Consider the following 15,618-nt stretch of genomic DNA (forward strand, 5'->3'; position numbering starts at 1 on the left):
AAAACTTTCGGGTTTTATTCTTGCTTTCTAGTTTTTCTGATGATTTTGTTATCAGTCATCACTCAGCCAAATAACCTTAAGATTTCCATAAGGCCCAACTTATGAAACGGCCTTTAAATAATTCATAATGATTCGGATGAATTTCATAAGGTCACTTTATGACGTAAAATCGTCTCACAGCTTGGCTTTTATTCATGTTTAGCAACATGGTATTCTCAAGCGTCGGTAGCCGTGTGGATAAAACACGGGCTCGGTGATCCCGGCGTTCATGGATCGGATCCAGTCTGCATCATTTTAAGGCGCCTGAGGGCTTCCCACTTCCCGCATGTTTTCGTAATTAAGACGAACGAAAGCTTTTTCGGGTTCGATACACAATTATCAGACTCCATTAGAGCTGCATATTGGCTCAGAAGAGGGTCAAAACATAGTTCTCAACTATGATCGAACCATCAGAAGGCCGGCTCCAGAGGCATGCTATCCTCCATTTGGGACATTTGTGCCATCGAACCATAGTAGATTTGTGTTCTAAGTACCCTGATTAATAATATATAAGTAACAAATTTCTCAGAAATGCTGAAATGCGAACTATTGTTCCCAAATCCTGCCCAAATACGTCGTCGGATCATAAAAAAACAAAAACATCTTTATCCCGGAAATTCTACCGTAATAACCCATCTTTATAACAAACTAACCAAAGAGTACATTATTGAAATCGAATCACCCGTGCACAGCTATACGTGAGATATTACATTACTCCAACTCTACATTTACAAATCGATCGTCGTTAACAGGTTTTGATACAAATCTTTCTTTACAATCACCACATCGCCTTGCGGTTTGCAACAAAGTTGCTCGGTACTAGCTAAAAGAATCTTGTATTGATGCAGAAAAACATCTCCGTTAAGAATATGATGGTGATATACGTGCTTGTGCCTAGATTATTAAGGTGAATAAGTTCAATCAACGTGAATTTTTACAAACCCTACAATGGTGGATATAAATAAAAATAAATGTATATTCTCAGTTACCTGTTCATCAGGCTGCGGCTCATTGTGGAAAAGTTGTTGAAACCTGGAATTCGTAAGCTCTTCTGGATTCAAATGACACAAAAAGAAACCTCCGAGTTAGTGACAGAAATACTAAGGTGTAGAGGGAGTGGTGTTTTTCCACTTCAAGTGCCATAATTTTTCAATATTCAACTTATTTACAATCTTGTTTTATGAATCACTCCAAAATTATATTTCGAACAAAATTTGAAGAACACCAAATTTTTCCAAAGTGTCGCAAAATAGGAGCTTTAGAAGATTTATTTTATTTTTTCTTCTTTTTACAAAAAAAAAATCAATTTATTATCCAATAACTTTTTAACCGCTTGATCAATTTCACATCTTTCAGTGTGCTTTTGTAGATATTTCTGTCGCCTTCTTTGTTCTGAACAAATTATTCGTCAAACTATTCATTTTTATGATATTTTTCATCAAAAACTGCCAAACCATGTCTCAAAACTTGATTTTTTTTTATGTAAAATTGGAGTTTGGGATGGTTTTTTGCAAGTTTTTACTCCTACCAGCACTAGCACAGTGAAGGATGTTTTCAAAAAAAATCCTGGCATTCAGAACATGGATATATTTTTCAATTCAGAAAACACAAAACATTGAAGTTTATGGCTTCCATATGAATATTTCAGGCCAAACATTTCAATAGGTCCTATCTGCATTTGAGAGGCTCTCTTTGTTTAATTTCTCTTTCAATTATTGCAATGTAATGGTACACTTTTCAACTATTTTTGCAGTACAAATCAAAAGACGATTGTTTTGATCCTCGTTCAATGCAAGGAGACAATCATAATACAAAGAAACAGCTGAGATATTAACGAAAGAGAGGGAAACCAAAGAGAGACTCTCTTGTGCAGATTGGACCTTTAGACATGTTTGGCCTGATTTAGAATAATTTTCTCACTTAAGAGGGAACAAACCATCATCGTTTATGGCTAGTTTCCACTGTGTACGTACTGTGCAAAAAGATAGGACAAAATGGTCAAGTAATGATTCCGCTTCAAAATTACTTGTGCAGTTCGCAGATGGCAAGTAAGGATAAAGGTGTAACACTCGTAACGCCTCCCGTGCGAATCAAATGGAGCTGTCACTTTTCCTTACGGAAAAATAGTCCGCGCTATTATTCCGTAAGGAAAAGTAACGTTTCTCCCCATACTGGATCAGTTGTCAAACTTACTTGCGGAAATAGATGGAATTTTACTTGAGCGCTCTACTTGGCAACAATAAACTAAGCTTTAGCAAAAACTCAAACGCAGTTTTCTCGCTGAAATCTCAACCAATGCCACAGTGGGAAAAATCGACCCAAAAAACGGATCTTTTAACGCCGCTGGTTTCGGTACGTGAAGTTGACCATTTCTGACGTAAAAAATTACGAGAAAACGATTGGTGCTAATTTCATTCACCGCACGGCACGGGAAGTGGTCCATTTTGCCCCATTTTGCCCTTTTTTCATACAAAATGAGAATCAAAATGTACTTTCAATCAACTAACACGACTGTGGATCATTGGAAATAGCTGCAGGTGTAATTAGAGGTTATTAGAAATAATAAACATGTATGAAAGATCCATTTAAATGCTTATACTGCCCCATTTGCCCCAACAACTGCTAAAATTGTGAATTTTACATGATTATGAATGGATTTTTAATGTTACTGATTTGAATTTCTCTTTTGTTTGCATAAACAAAAAGCGCTAGATCTGTTATCACCAGAATTATCTTCAGTAGTTGTCCAATTTGCCCTATTTTGACCTAATTTCATAGAAGAATGAGATTTAAAATGTATTTAATAGAAACAGATACTGTAATGGCACGTTGAAATTAGTTTAAGTTACAATTGGAAGCTAGCAGCTATCATGCGCATAAATGGAAGATATTTTCCCTATTTTGCCCTACATGCCCCTAAAACTGTTCTATTGTTTTGTAATGTCACTGGTAGCAGTACATGAAGCCCTTGATAATTTTTTATATATTCAAATACAGTTTATCGATGAGGTTTAGAATCATTCACGGGAGGGTACAAATAGCTGTCCATTTTACCCCAATTTGCCCTGATTTGTTGTCGCCTCATGAATGAATTGATTTCCCCCATTTGCTTATGTCCGAATTGATGGACTTTTGTTACTGAAGCCAATGTAATCGAAAGGACAGTTAAAACATATGACTTTGGTGGGGAATACAGGGTATAATAAGCATTAACCATAATCTTAATTTGTGGCAAATATGCACACAACTGATTAAATGAGGCATCTTAAAAATACACATATATATATTTGGTGCTTTGAGACGTCCTATTTAATCAGTTTAGCGCACATTTGACATATTTTATAAAATGCTTATTATGCCCTTAGTTCCCCATCAAAAGCTGAAATTAAACAAAAAGTCATATATGTCTTTTTGATAACATTGGTTTCAGTGCCAATGCTAAAAAGGGAAATCAATTTATTCTTTACTTGACAAATAATCAGGATAAATGTTGATTACATGACAAAAATCGAGGCAAATTGGGGTGAAATGGATAGCTTTTTATACCAATCCGAGAATGATTGTAGTATTATTCGATAAACCGCATTTGCATGTATCAAAAATGATCCAGGGCTTCATGTTTTGCATCCAGCGACATTACAAAACCATACAAAATATGTTATTATTCAGCAGTTTTAGGGGCATGTAGGGTAAAATAGGGAAAATATCTTTCATATATGCGCATGATAACTGTTAGCTTCCAATTGCACCTAAAACTAATTTCAACGTTCTACACCAGAATTTGTTTTTCATAAATACATTTTGAATCTCATTTTATCATGAAAATAGGGCAAAATGGGGCAAATTGGACAACTACTGAAGATGATTCTAATGAAAAAAGATCTAGTGCTTTTTGTTTATGCCAAACAAATCAACTTCATGTCAGTAACATTAAAAATCCATTCATAATTAGGAAAAATTGTGAATATCCGAAAGTTGTTGGGGCAAATTGGGTAAAATAAGCATTTAAAGGACTATTCCACGTATTCTTATGATTCCTATTAACTTCCAATTACTCCTGCAGCTATTTTCAATGATCTACAGTCGTGTTAGTTGTTTGAAAGTACATTTTGATTCTCTTTTTGTATGAAAAAAGGGCAAAATGGGGCAAAATGGACCACTTCCCGTGCTGTGCGGTGAATGAAATTAGCACCAATCGATTTCTCGAATTTTTTTACGTCAGAAATGGTCAACTTCACGTACCGAAACCAGCGGCGTTAAAAGATCCGTTTTTTGGGTCGATTTTTCCCACTGTGCAATGTTAATAAAAATTTATCATTGCACTCTGGCCACCATCTGGATAACAGTGAACCAATTTTCAATGACGGTTTTGTGATTTAGAGGAAACAAACTTCTTTTGAATAATTGATTATTGCTGGATGACTGAATGATGGTTATTTGAGCTGGAGCTTAAAGCTGGAAACTACCCGAGTAGAGGAAAAGAGCTCAATAATAGTATATTTTGATATGGAGATCAAAAAGTGATATGGGTTTGATTGACATAAGAGATAAAAGATCTAAAAATAAAATCAAAAATTTACTCCTTGAACATCGTCATCAAATCATATTTAGATTTTGTAAGATCTAACCAATGGCAGCGAGCTATTCGTATGATCTTGAAATATCAAATTTTGATATTGTTAAGATGTTCCAGGAACATTTTTCAGATATTATTTTCAGATCTTTTATCTCTTATATCAATCAAACCAATATCATGTTTTGATCGTCAGTATTTTACCTCTACCCGGGTAAACAAACAATTAAAATCTTGCCAAAATTCTCATTTTTTTTCTAAAATACGTGTTTTTGAACGTTTTGCTTTCCTCATTCACCTAAGTGAACTGAAAGGATATATGTTCACTTAAAAAACGAATTTTCGATAGAAGGCTTGGAGGGTTAAGTCACATATACCAGAGGTTCTCAAACTTTTTGCTACCGCCTTTTGAAACTTTCAAAAATGTCGTCGCGGTGCACCAACAATTTTTTGCAAAGAAGTTGTATCATTTTGACTTCAATTTTACAACACCTGGACGGCATAATGTCAGACCGGATCATGCGTTTTTCAATGTAAGTACTTGGGATATCAAATCAAGTACGTTGTTTTACCAAATACCAACTACAATTCTTTTATGTTATGCAACATCTGCATCAAAACAACGCCTAAATGTTCAGAGTTGTAGAATTCTTTTACTTATCTTTGCCTGTCAAAAAACTTGCCAAGTCTACTCTGATGCAACGCCAACCACATGCAGTTCAAAATTTTAATGTTTATGTTTTCTTAGAACAAAAAAAAAATAGGTTCTTAAACTGCATTTCTATTTAGAAAGAAATATTGAAACTGAACTTCAAAAGCAAAACAAATTGAATTTCTAGACGACTGCAATGCAGAACTTCCAAATTTATTGAATTAACTGCTTTGCCAAATTTGAAAAAAAAAATGTAAAAATGGATAGTTTTGGACCTGCGGTCACTGTGACTGGTAATAGGTTATTTTTTACGTTTTCGTGCAACAAGCGCCAAAGTCAGTTTTCAGAATCAAGCATGAAATTGAAATACAATTTGACAGAAAATTGTTTTATGATAGTGATGTTAGTAAAAATGTCGTTACGAAGCGTTTGTGACAGCATGAAGACGGGGATATTGAAGCAATGATCCTAAAAGGTCCTTGAAAAATTTACTTTGTATTGCAAGCTATTGATAGAATCGAAAACTAAGCTGAATCATCAATAGACAAAAAAAAACAATTTCAGAATCTAAACGAAATTATGCAGAATTTTGGAAATATAAAAATTTTGAATTTTCGTGAGGATATCAGAAATTAACAAATTTTGACAGAGGAAAACCCTGCTTGAGTGACTTCTTTTAGAAGTCTTTATAAAAAAGCCAAGACTTTGAAATAGAATAAAAAGCTGTGAGGCGACCAAGTGTTACTAAACAAAAACAGGATAAAAGATGTTTGTGTTTTGAATAGTAAAAGTTTGTTCATTTTGTTTTGGTTCAAAAGTCTGCGGCGCACCTGAGAAATGTTCACGGCGCACCAGGGTGCCGTGGTGCACAGTTTGGGAAGCACTGACATATACCAATCATCTCAGTTCGACGAATTGAAATGATGTCTGTGTGTGTGTATGTATGTATGTGAACAAAAAAAAATCACTCACTTTTAAGGCACTTCCCATCGACCGATTTTTCGGATTGTAGCTCGAATAAAAATTTACCACATTGTTTGTTATTAAAAATGGTCCGGATCGAACGAGGCGTTCCGGAGTTGTGGCCATTTTAGTGAACCGGATCAGCACCGGTAGAACTGGCCGTATAAAACACTGAACCAAGTCCCATCACGTGATATATCAAACTGCGGTAATTTTTGTAACCTTTAGCATGATTGACGAATTATGTGCGAAAACAACACTGGAGACCGGAAATTCCACGATGTCGGCCCAAAATTCAAGATGGCAGCCTAATATTTAAGATGGCGGCTCCAAATTCAAGATGGCGGGTGTCTAATAGAGTTTTAGGCCCTAAAAGCATGCAATATGGGAATATTTGGTGTGAGGAAGATGTGTGTAGTCCAAAAATGGCGATCAGAATATCCAAGATGGCTGCCTAAAATCCTAGATGGCAGCTTCAAATTCAAGATGGCGACTGTTTAATGGAGTATTGAGCCCAAAAATCATGCAATATGGGTATATTTTGTATGGGGAAGATGTCTGGAGTCCGAGAATGACAATAAGAATATCCAAAATGGCGGCTCCACATTCAAGATGGCGACTATTTTATGGAGTTTTAGGCCCTAAAACCATGCAATATGGGTATATTTTGTATGGGGAAGATGTCTGGAGTTCAAAAATGACGACCTGAATATCAAATATGGTCGCCTAAAATACAAGATGACGGCTTCAAAATTCAAGATGGCGGCTGTTTGATAGAGTTTTAGGCCGCTTAAACCACGTAATATAAGTATATTTGGTATGCAAAAGATGCCCGGAGTCCATAAATGGTTGCCAGAATATCCAAGATGGCGGCATAAAATCCAAGATTGCGGCATCAAATCCTAGATGGCGGCTCCAAATTCAAGATGGCGGCTATTTAATGGAGTTCTAAACCATGCAACATGGGTAGGGACAATGGAAATTCGCGATTTCTCAGTTAGCGCTCAACTTCCGAGCCGATCAGTCGATAATCTCGAAGCGAGCAAGTGTCGGAAGTCGTTCACGGACTATTTCTTTACGTTTTTTCGTCGATACAAAGAACAAGTAGCTCAGATTCCGCGCCGTCGTGTTCCGCGATGCCGCGTCGCGAAAACACTTTTCGCGTTGATTATTCGCAATTTCCGAAGCAACTTTCCCACGAAGAAATCCATAAATTCGTTGGGAAAGAGCTCGGTCTCACGCGAGAAAATGTGGTTCTACTCCAGCCAAGCAGACGGCTAGGCTGCACCTTCGTGGAGGTGAACAACCTCGAACTTGCCGAGGCAATCGTTCGACAACACGACAACAAGCACGAATACGTGTTTGATGGTAAATCGTACAAGATGCGTATCGTGATGGAGGATGGTGCTGTGGAAGTGCGCCTGTTCGATCTGTCCAACGAGGTGTCCAACGAGCAGATCGGCGAATTCCTCGGCGATTACGGTGACGTCATCAACATTCGTGACCTCTTGTGGGACGAACGAACTGCCTTCGGCGGTATCAAAACTGGTGTGCGTGTCGCTAGGATGGTGGTGAAGAAAAACATCCCTTCTCTGGTGACGATTCAGGGTGAAGACACGGCAGTGGCGTACAAGGGGCAGCGGCAAACGTGCTTGCACTGCCAAGAGTTCGTACATGTGGGAATCCCATGCGTGCAGAACAAAAAACTGCTGGTGCAAAAACTCGCAGCAGACCAATCCTACGCTACCGTTGCAAAACAACCGGCGCTGCCACCTAAACCGGTCAAGCCGAACAACCCTCCTCCGAAACTGCAGCCGTCGCAGGTACACCCAATCTCCACGGCAAACGAACCCGTGGTCAAAGCGAAAGAAAAGCGAACCACAACAGCACAACAAAAAAGCACGATGCCGCCTCCCGCTACCAAATCCATTGGAGCGCAGCCCGTCGTTCTTCTGACGCCACTCTCAACCCCGATGACAAGCTTCGTCACAACATGCAACACGAACGGCAATGACACAGACTCCTCTCAAACATCGACGTCATCAATCAATAGTCGGCACCAGCGGAGCAGAAGATCACCGCCAGGGAAAAAGATGCGACCAAACGACTCCATCAAACACAGCCGAGACTCCGGAGAGGATATCCAACAATAATGGAGTACACGAGTGTTAACATCGGCACAATCAACATCAACACGATCACCAACACAACGAAAATACAAGCACTCCGCACATTCATCCGCACGCTCGACCTCGACATTGTTTTCCTGCAGGAGGTTGAAAACGAACAGCTTGCCCTCCCTGGGTACAACGTCGTCTGCAACGTCGATCATGCGAGAAGAGGGACCGCAATTGCTCTTAAGCAGCACATCAAATTCTCACATGTCGAAAAGAGCCTGGACGGCCGCCTACTAGCCATACGAGTGCAAAACACCACCTTGTGTAATGTGTATGCCCCGTCGGGATCGGTATTCCGAGCCGAGCGTGAACGCTTCTACAACAACACCGTTGCCTACTACCTGCGACATCGCACCGACCACGTCATCCTTGGTGGGGACTTTAACTGTGTGATTAGGCAGTGTGATGCAACGGGCTCCAACTCGAGTCCCGCACTACAGTCAACTGTAACACAGCTACGACTGTATGATGCATGGCTACAGCTCCGTTCGCGAGAGACGGGATACACTTATATAACGCACAACTCGTCGTCCAGACTCGATCGACTCTATGTGAGCAGCGGTCTCCGACAACAGCTGAGAACAACAGCTGTTCATGTCGTTTGCTTCTCGGACCACAAAGCTTTAACTGCAAGAGTATGCCTTCCCCTCCCCGACAGACCGCCCGGACGAGGTTTTTGGTCCCTTCGTCCCCATCTCCTAACCGCCGAAAACATTGAAGAGCTACAAATTCGCTGGCAATATTGGACCCGGCGGCGCCGCAACTATTCGTCTTGGATGGAATGGTGGCTTTCGCATGCGAAACCAAGCCTGAAATCGTTTTTCCGGTGGAAATCGAAGCTTGCCTTTGATGCTTTCCACAACGAGCAGCAACGCCTCTATGAGCTGCTACGGCAGGCATACGACGACTACCACACCAACCGTGCCATGCTAGTGACCATCAACAGAGTGAAAGCAGAAATGCTGTCGCACCAACGTCGTTTTTCGGAAATGTTTGTCCGAATAAACGAAACGCTTGTTGCTGGCGAACCACTTTCCATATTCCAGCTGGGGGAAAGAGCGAGGAGAAACAATACCATCGAGCGATTGTTGAACGATGATGACGAAGTAATCGGCGATCCAGATGCGATACGAGATCACATGGTACAGTACTTCACCAATCTCTATGCACGGGAGAATGTTGAAGCGGGAGATGCTTTCGATTGCGAGAGAATTATTCCAGAGAATGATGACGTAAGTGCAGCGTGTATGAGCGACATTTCAACAGCTGATATTCTTTCGGCAATACGGACGAGTGCTGCGAAAAAATCACCCGGACCCGACGGACTACCCAAAGAGTTTTATCTGCGTACATTCGATGTTATCCACCGGGAGCTCAACATCGTTATGAATGAAGCTCTTAGGTCAAACTTTCCAGCGCAATTCGTCGACGGCGTAATAGTGTTGGTGAAAAAACGAGGTGGAGGAGAAACGGCTCGATCATATAGACCGATCAGCTTAGTCAATTTTGACTATAAAATTCTATCTAGAATTTTGAAAAAGCGGCTAGATGAAGTGCTCCGCTCCCACAATATTTTGACTGCTTCGCAGAAATGCTCTAACTCTGGAAGAAATATTTTCCAAGCAACTCTTGCAATCAAGGACCGGATTGCACAGATGAAAGCGAACGGTCGTTGTGGAAAGCTGATCAGTTTTGATCTGGATCATGCTTTCGATCGAGTCGATCACGGATTTTTATTCCACACAATGCGCTCCCTGGGTTTTGATGCGTCGTTGGTAAATTTACTGGCCCACATAGCAGAGTCTTCTTCATCCCGACTTCTCATCAACGGCTCGCTTTCAGCACCCTTTCCGATACAGCGATCGGTTAGGCAAGGAGACCCTCTCTCCATGCATCTTTTTGTTTTGTACCTGCACCCGCTTCTGCGACAATTAGAACAAGCGTGTGAGGGAAATTTAATTGTTGCCTACGCCGACGACATCAGTGCAATCGTCACTAGTACGGACCAACTGCACGCGATGCGAAATTTGTTCAGGCGCTTCGAAACGATAGCTGGCGCACGCTTGAATGAGGCCAAAACGACAGCAATCAACGTTGGCCAAATTAATGATCCCCTCACTGTGCCGTGGCTCCGCACAGAAAACACGATCAGGATTCTCGGTATCGTCTTCGTAAATTCTATTGCGGAGATGGTAACGATAAATTGGGATACAATCGTTGCAAACTTTTCGCGGCTAGTTTGGCTGCATTCCCAGCGCAGTTTGACTCTTCTCCAAAAGGTCACTCTACTGAACACATTTCTGTCGTCCAAAATGTGGTACTTGGCGTCCCACCTGGCTGCTACACCAGCACACGTTGCAAAAGTGACGGCTACAATGCGACGATACCTCTTCCGCGGTGTTCCCGCGACCGTCCCAATGCAGCAACTTGCACGCAGCAAGGAAAGTGGCGGAATCAAGTTGCATATTCCAGCAATGAAATTCAGCGCCCTTCTCATCAACCGACATCTCCAAGAGATCGATTCCCTCCCGTACTATAATTCCCTTCTAATCTTAGCAAATCCTCCCCCCGCAAATTCAATCCCAGACCTTTCCTGCCTAAAGATACTCCTTAAAAACATACGCAGTTTACCCTTCCAAATCCGTCAGCACCCTTCCGCCGATCTAATCCATCGTTATTTCATCGAGCGTACAGACAGACCGAAAGTGGAGACTGAAAATCCAAACGCTAATTGGGTTCGGATATGGAAGAACGTTTTCATCCGTGACCTACCTTCGTCCCATCGGAGCACACTGTACATGTGGATAAACCAAAAAACTCCACATCGCCGACTGCTATTCAGGATGAGACGTTCAGATGGAGAAGATTGTGCGCATTGTGGAACACACGTAGAAACAATGCAGCATAAATTTTTTGCATGTCGACGAGTGAACAATGCGTTCGAACTACTACAGCGAAAACTGATGCAGACCTGTGGGCGGAGGATCGAAGCTGATGAACTACTGCGACCATCGTTAGAACGAATTGGAACAAGGACAAGAACCAAGTTATTGAAGATTTTAGTGAATTATATTTCCTTCATTAATGATTGTAATGGACGGATAGATATCGATGTACTAAATTTCACTATTGATGTCGACGTTTAAGTAATTATGTGAATAATTTTTATAAGCAATATCGACAAATAAACGTAACTTTTTATAAAAAAAAAAAAAAAAAAAAATCCGCGAAATTGGACAACGGTCGCGAAATTTAAGAAATTCCGCAAAATGACGCGAAATCTCAGGAAATTTGGAAAATAACCTTAAAAACCCACAAATTTTAATTTTTTGAACAAAAATTAGCTGATAAATTTGAACAGTGTAAGGTGATTTACGGCTCCGAATTTGGCAATATAAAAATTAAGTGCATTTTGCAAAATTTTCACTTTACAAAAAATGGCAGACAATTAAACGTTCCATAATAAATACACAATTTCCCATAAATAATTCAAGAAGTCCCAGTGAAGAAGCAGGGGTGCAAGCAGTAATAAATAACAAAAGTTCCATAAACAAATAAAAAAATGCATAAATAAATCAAAAGTTTCCATAAATAATTGATTTTTGAGAAATTAAAAACGTCAAAAATGCAATGAATAATTCAACTGTTGCAATAAAAAAAGCCAATTTTCCCACCAAAAAAGTTCGAATTTTCCATAAATAAATCCAATTTTTCCATAATAAATTAGAAAATTCACAATAAAAAAATATCGAAAAAGCAATAAATAATTCAAAAAGTGCAATAAAAAATGACGAAATTACCCATGAAAAACATATGCAGGAAAGTATGAGACAGTGAAATGCCGAATCGCACTTATATGACTGAAACGACTGAAAAGCTTGCGTAACTATGATTGCAATTTACCGAGTAATTGCTTGCTGTCCGAACTCGCTATCGCTCGTCGGACCTAAAAAAGGGATAACATCTATGTTTGCATTATACCGGGCAAAATCTTGGATCTGTGGTTTGCCTAGAACCGAAACGATGCAATTGCGGTGCATCGGATATCGGAAACTTCGACGGCCTTCTGCCACCTCAGTTGCTCAAACCTCTATGCGGCTTCGCCGCATGGTCTACATATTTTTTTGCCTCAAAATGCATTTCTGTTTATTGCTCGTTTTTTGACATTTATTGATAATTTATTTTCTTGTTTATTGCACTTTTTGAATTATTTATTGCTTTTTCGATATTTTTTTATTGTGAATTTTCTAATTTATTGTGGAAAAATCGGATTTATTTATGGAAAATTCGAACTTTTTTGGTGGGAAAATTGGCTTTTTTTATTGCAACAGTTGAATTATTTATTGCATTTTTGACGTTTTTAATTGCTCAAAAATCAATTATTTATGGAAACTTTTGATTTATTTATGCATTTTTTGATTTGTTTATGGAACTTTTGTTATTTATTACTGCTTGCACCCCTGTTTCTTCACTGGGACTTTTGGAATTATTTATGAAAAATGATCACTTTCTTATGAGTCGTTTATATTTTAGCCTACAAAAAATGTTCAACTAGCTGTAACTTTTCGAAAAGTGCATCGAATTTTCTCAAATTTCTACTGTAAGTTCTTCAACTAGTTGTGTACCAGTGGACAAAATTTGGAAAAGATCAGACAATTCTTCACGAAGTTATAAAGATTTTTGAAAAAGATAAAATTATTCGATAGCCAACTTTGAGCTGTTATATCTCCGGATTCAATGAACCGATTGCAATGAAATTTTTACCATTTATGACTTATATAATGATGTCTGGAAAACATTCAACTTAATTTGAAATTTTTAACAAGTTATAGCGATTATATTTTTTCACGATTTTTTTAGTAAATTGGTCTATTTTTAATATGCATCCCATTACTTTTTCAATTTATTGGCGGCTTTGTTGTTACTTTGCTTCAAAACGCATTTATATATAAGTCAATTAGAGGGAAACTAAATGAACTATAATTTGCATCTTGTATTTTGAAACGATGTTGATGTTTTGGATAATTTCGTATTTTTTAGAAAAATAATCTAATCGTTATAACTTTCTTCCGTGTTAAGAATGTTAAGTTAAGTCAATGGTTTTTCATAGCTCATTATATATGTAAGTCATAAATGGACAAAATTTCATTGCATTCGGTTCATTGAATCCGGAGATATAACAGCTCAAAGTTCGCTATCGGATAATTTTACCTTTTTCAAAAATCTTTTTAACTTCGTGAAGAATTGTCCGATCTTTTCCAAATTTTGTCCACTGGTACACAACTAGTTGAGGAACTTACAGTAAACATTTGAAAATAGTTGATGCACTTTTCGAAAAGTTACAGCTAGTTGTACACTTTTGAAAAGTGAAAATTTTGCCTGTCCCGATCATTTTGTCTATCCCCTGTACTTCTTTTTCGATTTTTCATCAAATTTGTTACTTTTTATGTAAATTTATGACTACGCCTCACAAAATCCAAGTAAAATATTTATTTAGCATTCACAATTGGTTCAAACGGTCAAATACATGGTGCCGCGAAATCACCGCGAAATTCGCAATGTGGGCCCGCGAAATTTGAGAAATTTTGCCGCGAATTTCCATTGTCCCTAAACATGGGTATATTTGGTATGAGGAAGATGTCCGGAGTCCAAAAATGGCGATTAGAATGTCCAAGATGGCGGCTTCAAATTCAAAATGGCAACTGGTTAATGGAATTTCAGATCCTAACATCTTGCAATATGGGCATATTAGCTTGGGGAAGATATCTGATGTTAAAAATGACGTTTTTGCTTTATATGTTCATTCAGTGTAGTTGTACTTATGTAAGTATAATTACGTGTAAGAAAATATTTACAGAGAATTGACTCACACAGGAAATTAAGGGTTTTCAGACCTTTTGTTTCGTGGTGCACTTTTTGGAAAAAAAATTGCTGCGCGGTGCACTTGTTCCAAAACATTGAAAGATCAAAGTCAAAGTTTGTTGAAATGTGTAAACGTGTTTTCCGACCTGAGTTTTGATTTTTTCACACTCTCATGAATGTGGCGCTGACTTGTGATTTTTAGAAGTTTTTAGACGGGATTCTTTGAGAATTTGGACCCTGCATTCTGGTGGAATTCGTAACAGCGAGTTTTTACTAGATTTCCGGCGAAAATCTCAGCGAAGCCTGCTGTTGATTCTGGCAAATTACAGGAATAGAACATTCTATTAAAGATTGTTAGCTTTATCCATAACTTATATTATTTTAGATTCTATGGCTAACTTTTGGAAGATCAAAGCCAAAAAATCCCAGAAAAAAACATAACTAACCTTCCATTGAGATGCTAGCTATTAGTTGAAAGATCCCTTCTCAGATCCTCGAATATATGTACTAAGATTTATTTTTTATGGATTTTTGGTAAACCCAACTAATAATTTTGGTTGTATCAGAGTTCAAAAGGATTTTCTTCCGAAAGGGTTTGCTTTATTATTATTATTGTCTAGTCTGGGTAGTGGCTACGGCAAGGAAACTTCTGATCAATGTTAATAGGTTTCGACTGGATGGTTGTTGATTTTCATGGAAAATTTCGGCTTGCAGTCTAACAATTTGCGTTGGTTAATTACTGATCATCGCCGCGATGATCAGTAATTAATCAACGCAAATTGTTAGACTGCAACCTCTGATCAATTTTCAACGTAAAAAGCGTGTGTAGCCCAAGTGGCTCTACTTCTAAAAGTTCATTTTCCTAGGGTAACTTCTGTATAGGTTACCTTGTGAACCCAGTTTGCTTCTTTCATTATAAATAAAATGTCGTGCCTCGAGCGTTAATAGTATGTTTCAACATTTCCTTATGGATGCCTTCAAGCAAGCTCTTGTATTCAGCATTTTTTCGCTGATATTTGGCAATATTGCAACGATGATTACATCATCTGAAGTAGCTCAAACATTAATTTGAGATGCTTCAGTTTGATGGATTACTTAGGTAGTACAGTTCATGGATAACTTAACATAGAATTGCACCTAACCCAACTCTGCATGAGCAGAATTTGTCATGAGTTGACTGATTGGCATGTGTCAGATGAGGAGTCTCCATTTGACCTTCTTTGCACTTTTGAGTGTTCCTTCGCAAAATTTGCGTATTCAGGCAACCCTGCTCAACAAACTAGGGAACCTGTACTAATTGGTAGCGACCACATTTTCTGGATAACTCGCTTCCATTGCTACTCCAAGAGAGT

The 15,618-nt window shown here is 38.7% G+C and overlaps 1 protein-coding gene across 1 annotated transcript in view; it reads right to left on the bottom strand.

The window, feature by feature from the left end:
- LOC109430237 (T-box transcription factor TBX6) overlaps nt 1-15,618 on the bottom strand; it is a 436,935-nt gene that overhangs the window by 194,552 nt on the left and 226,765 nt on the right. The gene's annotated exons all lie outside the window — the stretch shown is intronic.

Source organism: Aedes albopictus, chromosome 2 (genome assembly GCF_035046485.1).
Source record: "Aedes albopictus strain Foshan chromosome 2, AalbF5, whole genome shotgun sequence".
NCBI lineage: Eukaryota > Metazoa > Arthropoda > Insecta > Diptera > Culicidae > Aedes > Aedes albopictus.